We start from the raw sequence: 10,340 nt of genomic DNA on the forward strand, positions 1-10,340 counted from the left end.
CATTTGTCTTCTGCACCACTGCACTGTCTGAGAGTTTCTATCATGTCTGATTAAATTATCCATCAATTTATACCCATTATTCCTCATATTTAGTTTTCAGAGCAGGTAAGGCAGATAATTCCCTTTTCTACAATAGCTCTTTTACTTACCCATATGGCCCTTTGGCTTAAAACCGGAATACTAAAAGGCAGCCAAGTTAGTAGATTTTCCGGTTCTGTCCTTTATCTTCATATTTAATTACGTGCTTCTCACCTGGGCTGGCAACCCAGACTCTCTCTCCTAAGTGGCAAAACAGTCTCATTTCAAGTCTTGTACACTCTGTTTGGATGTTTGCCTTTTCACAACAGTATGACACTGAGTCGCACTTGTCTGGTGTTCAGCTTCAACCACCAGTTCCTTTTCCACCCAGACAGTTCTTCCATTTTCCACTTCTGCTGTTAGTCAGTGCTGCCTTCACACTAAGCTTTTCCCTCTTGCACCATGCCATTGTGTTCCCTGCACCAGACTATTTCAGGCTATCAAGAACCTTGGAAATTCTCAGTTTGCTCTTCAGTGTACATGGAATCACTCCCAACTTCACATTATCTAAAGGTTTAATAAACAAATTCAAGAAGTCCAGCTCCGTTCAGGAATGCGCTTTCAAGTTCTTATTAAATTAAAATAAAAAATAAAATTAAATGAAATTAAATAAAATTAAAGTAAAAATGTCCCATCAGAACATTTAAGCTTTTGACAGATCTTTATGCTACACATTTTTGGAGATGCTGGGCCAGACCTATCCAATTCAAATGGAGACAAACAGGCATTTTAGTGAGAATACCTTGGGGATTAGATGATATTTATCCAATCAGATATTTCTGCATCTGTCTGCTTCACCCTGCTACATATTTTAATGTCTGTAAGATTTGTTGCAACAGATGTAGTGTAACACAAAGCACAAAGTGAAACTCAGAGCCAGTACTGTGGAGATGGTTCCAACCTCCATCGCTTGCCTCCAATTCACTGCAGAAAACAAGGCAGTAAGTCTGTCATGGAACACAGTGACCATGGTGGGCCTCCACAAGGATCAGCTGACTCCTAACTTCACACAACTGCTCTGCGCACCAAAACCCCCACAGGGTTTGTTTCATACACAAGACATATACACTGAAGGTAATCTGAACCAAAAGAACTTGCAGGGCACCCATGAAACAAAGGTAATGACAAGACAGCACTACCTCCCAGTCACTCTGTGGCAGCAGCCAGGCTCTCCATGGCTGACGGGAGGGCTGTCTACCAACAGCCTGGGCTGTAGGGATAGGGTGCAGAGAACCACAGCTATTGGGAAGTGGGCTGAAACAATGGTTCAGCTGAGCACTGACAAATTCCTTCTGAACACTTTTTTGTGGAAGAGCCATTACAGAAAGTCATGGCTTTTGCCAAGGAGCTTGTTTCAAGGAGCTGCTGCCAGTGCCCCACGATCACCACCATGCCTGACCCTCCTGGCCCAGGGCTCCACATCAGCCACCCAGAGCCATCAGCCCCCACCCCAGCAGGGCCAGGCTCCAGCTTGGCACAGCCCTGTCCTGCCACGGGCCCACCCACACACCCACATCCTGACCCAGCCTCAGCCTGTCCCCCCAGTGCCCAGGGCTGCCTCAGGGTCCTCGGCTGCAACTCTCCTGGCTGGGGTGGCAGGACAGCCCTGGCTGCCAAGCCCTGCTTTGACAGACCCCCAGGGGCCCAATGGCAGGGGGCTGCTGTAGAGATTGGACAATCTCTTAGACCATCTCTGATGTCATTTTAAGTGTGAGTCATTACCCTGTAGTACAGAAGCAGATGAAGAAAGGCCTTTTTTGAGAGGTCATTCTTTATTCATCAACTACAACCTCATCAAGTGGAAAGACTAAGATGTCATTTACTCTAAAACCCCATCACTCTTTTCCCAATGGGACAGGTTTGTGATACACTTAAAGCCATACCCTTAAAAGAAAGAACTGAAACTACTTGCAACAATGTTAGCACCATGAAAATAGCTACAGATCACTCAACCACACTCCAAGTCTTGCAGCGTAATTTCTTTTCATCTCAGAGTCAGTGACAAAAGGGAACTAATGCAGATCTCCATGTATAAACCTTCAAACATTGTATTTTTCTTCATCTCAAAACAACCACTAACTACATAAAAGGACCAGTTTATGAGTAAGGAAGAACTATAATGGCCAAAAAATGAGAAAGTGTTCAGTTTAAGAAGGTCTTCTCATCTAGTGATCCTTTTCAAGAATACAGTCCAGAAAGCTAGAAGCCCTTTGAAAGGCTAAAAAAGAATTTATATCCACATATGTATTTATATCCATAATGCAACATATCGAGCGAGATAGATGTAAGAGCATCTTACATTTTTCAATATCATCCTGGGAATCCCTTACCCCAAACCTAAGGTGGTTCATTTTCAGTTGGCTGCTGCAGCAAAAGGTTTATGAACCGCCACCCTGCCCTCTGGGGAGGGCTGGCCACCTCTTGTGTTGTAGTCCACTTGATCTATTTACCCTGTACTGGGGCAGAATGAGGAAAACTAGACCCCATATTCCAAATGCCATAAGCCACATGGATTTATGAAAAGCAGGTCCTGCTTGACCAACCTGATCTCCTCGTATCACAAGGTGATGTGCTTAGTGAATGAGAGAAAGGCTCTGGATGTAATCTACCTAGATTTAGTAAATCCTTTACAACTGTTTCCCACTGCATTCTCCTGGAGAAATTGTCTTCCAATGGTGTGGATGCCTGTACTCTTTGCTGGGGAGAAACCTGGCTGAATGACAGGGCCAGGGAATGGTGTTCCCTGGGACTCAGTACTGGAGCCAGGCCTGTTCAGTATCTTCACTGATAACCTGGATGAGGGGATTGAGTGCACCCTGAGCACATTCACAGATGACACCAAGCAGGGTGGGAGTGTTGTTCTGCTGGAGGGTAGGAAGGCTCTGCAGAGGGATCTGGACAGGCTGGATCCATGGGCTGAGGCCAACTGTGTGAGGTTCATGAAAGCAAAGTGCTGGGTCCTGCCCTTGGGTCACAACAACCCCATGCAGTCCTACAGGCTGGGGGCAGAGTGGCTGGAAATCTATCCTGCATCCTTTCTCCAGAAGAAAAGGGGTGCTGATCAACAGCAGCTGAACATAAGCCAGTGTGAGCAGGGGTGGACAAGAAGTTCAGTGGCATCCCGGCCTGTATCAGCAATAGTGTGGCAAGCAGGACCAGGGCAGTGATTGTACTTGGCACTGGCAAGGCCGCCCCTCAAATCCTGTGTTCAATTTTATGCTCCTGACAACAAGAAAGACATCGAGGTTCTGGAGGGAGTCCAGAAAAGAACAGTGGAGTCGGTGAAGTGCCTGGAGCACAAGTCTTATGAGGAGCAGCTGAGAGAGCTGGGGTTGTCTAGCCTGGAGAAAAGGAGGCTCAAGGCGGACAGTACTGCTCTCTACAACTACCTGACAGGGTTGGCTTCTTCTCTCAAGTAACAAGTGACAGGACAAGAAGAAACAGCCTCAAGTAGTGCCAGGGAAGGTTTGGATTGGATATAAGAAATTTTTTTTTCACTGAAAGTGTTAGAAAGCATTGGAATAGATGGCCCAGGGAAGTGGTGGAGCCACCATCCTTGTAAGTGTTCAAAACACCTATGAATATGGCACTTGAGAACGTGGCTTAGTCATGAACATTGTGGTGGTGCTGGGTTGACATTTGGACTTGATGATCTTAAATGTCTTTTCCAACCTTAATGATTCTATGATTCTGAATGTGTAAGTGCACACATGTATGAGTTTCAATACATGTAGCCTCTTCCAAGCAGTGTCCCTGGGCACGAACTGACAAGATTACCATTGTCCAAGCCCTCTGTCAACAGGGTGCATCTGGCAGCAGGCAGCACCATGACATCAATGGGAACAGCCACGCCCACAGCTACACGCTGACCCCTAGCACTGCACAACTACAGGTGCGCCCCACTCAGAAGTTAACCAGCATCTACCTTTCCAAAAAAAGCAGAGATGACTACATGCACTGGATAGTCAGACTTTCCACAACAGTGAATTTTGTAACTAAAAAAGATATTCTCATTTTTGCTTGAATTTAATCTTTCATACACACCCACCTCCCTGCCATATGTAATCAGAAATGAATCACAGCTATAACAGCAGCTGCTTTAGGTCTTTTTCTGCTTTTTCTTCACTAGAAATAACACCTTCATTTGTGCCCACTGATGGGCTTGCTGTATCTATGTCAGTCCAATAATCTTCCTGTCCAACACACAGCTAATTGCCCCCATCCATACAGATACATACACAGTATTCTTCTTCTGTGTCTCCTGTGTATCCCTCTCCAACATGATTTTGGCATCCTTACAATGTGCCTCATCAACTACACTTCAACTTGCCCAGTTTGCAGCTGCATAGTTACAGCTTTTTATTGCTTGCTGAATAGAAGTTGCTTGGTTTTGTTCTTTGTCCTTAACACTATGTGTGGTTTGTCCATACAGGTCATGTGAATCCCTCATGATATCCAAGAAAGCAGAATCAAAAGCATGTTTTCTACCATGTTACATGAATACCAGTTGTTTTCATAGAAAATAAGAAGATAGTCCAGGAGTAACTTAGAGACAAAATCAGCTGTGGAGCTTTCCAAGCCTGTTTTCCTGCAGTCTGTCAATCAAGGAACTGGCTTAATTTTTAAATGACCTACTCAGGTATGAGTTCATTCATTTTCACCCAGGGCCAGTGACTGGTTAACATCCTGTTCTTTAAAGAATATGAAGGGGGAGCTTGGATAAGCTCCTAGAAACGATGGCTTGCTACAAGAAAGTAAGACGTCAAATGATAGTATCCTCATGCATTTGTTCTAGCCATGCATTCCTTTTGAGTCCATCTGTTCTGTTTTCTAGTAACATGCCCAATTTTTGGCAGTACTTGAAAGAATGAGATATTTCAGTGATTATACCCCACTGACCTCTAGTCAGGATGTGTAACTATATCCACGATTACCTTCCCTTTGGGAAATATCTCGTATTTCCAAACTGCTAAATCCATCTACTCCAAAAATTCTGAAGCTTGAGCACAGGAGGGAAGCAAAACCCTTATATGAACATGAACATCTAAGAGGCATTTCCAGTTTCTTTTAAGTCTATGGCATCCAGGACAACCTCCTGTGACCTAGCAGTCAATACAGAGTTTGCAAGTCAACTCCACCATTAGCATCCTCATTAGACTGAACAGAGAGGCTGATTTCCTCTCCAGGCTGACTTAAAAGGTATGCAGACATGGAAACTGTTTGCTGTACTGTTTTTGAGATGTTGACTAAAGGACATGAGTAGCTGTAGGAACTGATCTACTTTAAATGACCCCATCAATAGCTGCAAGGAGAAAAGATTCATTTTATGCAGTAACAGATCTAGGAGCAAATATGCTTTTTCTCTGTAAAAGGCTAGATAGAGTCTATGGAGAAGACCTTAATCTGCAGTGCTTATAGACTTGTCTCGAGTACTGACCAAAACAGATTCTTTTTATAAAAGCAGAACAAAACCAGTGGTTTTTTTTCCCCTGTAAAGTCTATCTAAATACTAGGTTGTTCCTCAAATGCATGTTTAAGGCAGAGGTATGGGCAAAAGAGGCAAGGGAACACAGATAGCTAAGGTGCACTAAATTTTTTAATCAATAAGGCTGTCATATGCACTTTGTTCTCTTCAGTGATGATGGAAGCAGGAAAATGTGCTCTAAAGCCATTAAAACCTCCTGAAAAGCACATCTAGATTTTGTAATATGTATGAGATACTAAGCCTTTGCACAATTCACTTATTTAGCAAAATTTCAAGACTTTAAGTCATCCTATAAAGGCTTTGCAAAGTAGTAATGTACGTCTTTGAGATGTATTGATCATATCTTCCTGAAAGTGTTGTGATACTGTCATTATAAGTAATTTCTACCTAGAATGCAAGAACAGATTATATAAATACACATTTTTCCCAATATTGTCCATGGTTATGAAAGTCAAAAGCAGCTAAGTTCTCTGATGACATAAATAAGAACAAATCATATCAACATCACTTTATCCACTTACAGCCAGAAAATTTGGGCCAGATATTTCTGAAGCAGAATCTGACATAAGTGACTAAGTAGCTTTCATACTTTTGTTACTCTAGCATCTTTAAATATTGACATCAATCTAGTAAGCCTAAAGTCTTCAGATTCTATTATTGAACTTGACCCAAGAGTTCCTGCACTGTTAGGTGGTAGCATGTATATGGCCCTCTTTTATGGCCCAGCCTGACCCAAGAGCTCTTCTTCCAGACTCCCTGCTGCTGGAATGCTGCCTTCCCATCTGCCTGTCCACACTCTTGGGAACAGAAAATACTAAAAATTACTTTAAATATTTGCTTAAACTTCAAGGCAACAAGATTGCTAAACATGGTCCTAGCAGCTTCTTCCTGAGAGCATGCTGTTATACAGCAGCATGTTCTTCAAAGATGGCAACTTACGGCACATTGTTTCAGAGAAACACTCTGGAAATCCATAAAAGATATTTTCACTGTCTAAATGCAACTCAAAGAGGACCTGCTATGCTCTTTCAGCAAGGAACATTCTTAATATTTTGTCCTTAGGTCTAGGCTTAAGAATAGGGTTTGGAGGGCATAGAAAATGAAGGAAACAGTAGCACTAACTGCCCATATCTTTGAAGACTTCAACATTAACTTTTGCTTACATTTCCCTGCTATTGCTGCCACCCTAAAACATAACCATAACATAGCATCCTAACAGTAAGAAGTGCTCTTACATCTGAGGTCAAATTTTCTGGTTGCTGAACTACACTGATATAGGACGCATTGGATCCTAGGAAGAAAATGCCAGCTACCCCAAATCAGGAACATCAAGCTGCAGCAATACCAGGATATTCGCACCTCCAAAGACCCCAAAAGAACCAAGAGCAGAAGCAATAGTGCCTCAATATATCACAGAACAGTTGCTGGCTACATTACTGAGCTAACAAGGGAAAGCACCATTCAGAGCCACCCCACTCCTAAAGAAAGGAAGAGCACATCAATCAAGTCTGAGGCAGGAGCAACCAAAAATGAAGGGCATATGTTGAGTTACTGGCACATACTGGCTTGTAATAGTAGTTGCTTGCTCTCTCTCTCCTTTTCAATTATTCTTTCCCTAGTCTAGCAGCAATTTGTTCTCTTATTCTTTCCACACTCTACAACTAGGTCAAAAAGCTTTTGACCAGCATTTGACCATGGATGACATCATCCTTTTAAACACAGATGTTGACCTACCCATGGACCTGCTGTAGCCAGGTGCTCTTTGTGAAGGAAAGGCATTTCAGCAACTTCCCCAAGATCTCCTATCCATTACTCACATCCCAGTACCTCAGAACTTACATTACTGCTTTAATATTTGTAGCAGACACTTGTTTCCTCAACCTGATTTAATTAGAACTACACAGTGCCACAAGTTACCAGTTTATAAATGAGGGTATCAAATCATATGGTTGGGAATTTTCTCACCAACTAAAAGAGTGATTTGCAAAATAGTTTAACAGGAAGTAACACAAAGTGCCAGCAAGCCATCTGTTCTAACCTCTATGTTAAAGTTAACAGCTATTTTGGATTTCAACAAAGGAAGTCAGCTAAAGCTATTAACGTTGGCTTTTTTTTCCCCCAGGGAATCTAAGCACCCACTATTTTTATTATATGGAACAGGAACAACAGGAACTGGAGACCCCTGAAGAAGGGGCAGAAAACAAAAATCTGGGACACAAACAGCACCATGTTGCATAGCAATGCACTTATCTCCTCACACATAAGTCAAGCCAGACCTTTCCCAGTTTGTCAGAACCTGCCACACAAGCAAGGCAGGCATCACCATGCATACATGCGGTGACTGACTGCAGACTGAGGACATACTCAACCATCTAACACACTGCCAGCAGCCCCCAGCACATCTGGGTCTTGAGTGTATTTCTGGGATGAAGTATCAGCCTGTCTGTGCTCAAGATTAAAAAGTATTGTACCCATCCCTAGAATTAAAGACGTAAGTTCAATATTGAGGCTGGGAAGGGAAAAGTAGTAATAAGCAATTTATTCAAAAGAAAAAAGGGAAGCAATAGTATTTTCTACTTGTAGTTAAAAAGACCACAAGCTTTATAAGTGGCTCTTTATTCTTCCTCTTGGGAGCTCTAGCTCATTCTCATTAACTAACTCAAACCTTTTCCTCCTCCACACAATCCCTTTCATGAAGGAGCAGTCTCCCAAACCAAAGAGCTTGACAGTAGGTTTGATCCTAGTCTGATTCAAGAATTTATCTCCAGCATCAATGAGGCTGAAGTCTCATGAGACATTTGTCTTCTGACATCAGATGATATCAAGTACCTGCCCCTAACCAAACCTTGAGATTTTCACCAAAATGCCACACTCTGAAGTTTTGGTGCTAACCAAAGGTAATTTTTATCTCAGTGTCATGTAAACCTACTCCTTTTAATCTCAGAACCTAGAGAGAAAGGATCTTACGTCCAATACATTTGAACCAAGAATACAGTTTTCTTAGTGCTCTGTCTAACCCTGTATTTCTTGCTGTACTCCATAAGGGAGTGAAAGACAAGCTGTCACTGCAAGGGAGCTCAGTGAAGACCTCTTCCTCAGCAGGTATAGATACAAACTTTTGGGTCAGAATGCTGTCCCATGAAGCAACAATGGTGCCAGCACAAGTATGTTTAGCATGACTCCGATGATGATACCTGCCTAAAGTCAGTCAATCTACAGACTAGATTTATAAGAGCTTAGTTATATACAATGCAGTAGTTTCCATAGCTTGGAATTTGAGTAGTCAAAAATAAAAATATCACAGATGGTAAATGTTTCCCACATATCAAATCACTACATTACCTGAACTTAGCCAAACCAAATTACCATTCTATGAAGAGCATGCAGCATCTATCATCATCATCACAATCAACAGAATGAAAGGGCAGAAGTATCCTCTTCTGCATCTATTAGTGGAAGGAAATATTCACAGCAATATCCATACACCTTCCTCAAGAGACATCTGCATTGTCCCTGTCAACCATTAATCAGACTCCTTTATATCAAAGGAAATATGAATTCCTGAATTAACAGTTCATCAACTCAATTCCTTTCCAAACCAGTATTAAAGCACTAATCCCAGTTCTGTATTAAAAAGGGTATTACTATAAAGTAATGATATGATGAAATAAGCTATCAAAGGCAGAGAAATTAGACGAGAACCAATGCTGAAATACCATCACATCATGAAGCTTATAGTCCAGAATGTCATCTTAGATATGTTTATGAATAAGAACCTTCAATAAAACTCAGGAGTTCTTTATAGAGGCACATAACAGCGATTTTTAAACATTTTACAAGGTTCAGATATTTCTAGAAGCAAACACAGCTTCTATCTGGACATTTGTCAGAAGCAGAACTGAACTTTCTCTGGGCTTCAGTGCTAGCTCCACCTTCCTCCCCAACCATCCCAAGCTGCTTCCTCAGATAGGTCTCTGCCTGCCCCACTGCACAAATTTCAGCACACTACACCGAGTGCAGCAGCATTCTTGGCCATTTACTTTTAGCAGCCAAATGAAGGAATTAAACACTACCGAAAAAAAGCAAAGAGAAGCAACCTTAGGACAGGCAAACTGCCCACTCAATTGACAGCAATCATCCCATCCTCGTCTGAGATGCACATGTTGAATTTCACATCCCAGCTTTTCATAACCATTAATCTTTTTTTGCAATGCCTTGCTGATCTGCTACACAGTCAACTTGGCTGTCGAGGCCTGCAGATATATGTTATAATGGCTCCCTCGGCAAACCAATGGTGCAACTTGCTACACAAGCCATTCCGCGGAGATCTCCGTGCAGCGCACTGCTGCTGTAGGTCGCGCTGTGTCATTTCACCACTCTCTTGGTATGCGCTCTGGCCAAAAGCCACACAAGGAGGGTTAAGTTTAGGGACGGCTGCACAGGAAACCTTGCAGCCAGGGGGAATCCCAGTCCCAATCCCAGAGCCCTACTGCACAGCGCAGGGCAGGTGACCCGCAGTGCCCTGACCAGCGGCTTTCCCCACCTATGAGTGGGGACGAGGAGCCAGCCGCACACCGGAGCGGAGCCACGGCGGGGGGCTAGGCACCCACCCTGTTCGGGGCAGCGCCTGTCCTCATTCCATGGGGAACCTTGCTCCCCGCTGGGGAGGGGATGCCTGTGACTAAGCACACGCGGCCTCTCCTCACCCTCCCGCTCACCTCCGCGGCCGGGCTCTCCGGCACCGGCGCGCCCAGCCCTGGGCACCTGCGGCCAGACA

The sequence above is a fragment of the Corvus brachyrhynchos genome, unplaced genomic scaffold (assembly GCF_000691975.1).
Source record: "Corvus brachyrhynchos isolate BGI_N302 unplaced genomic scaffold, ASM69197v1 scaffold70, whole genome shotgun sequence".
NCBI classification, from domain to species: Eukaryota; Metazoa; Chordata; class Aves; order Passeriformes; family Corvidae; genus Corvus; species Corvus brachyrhynchos.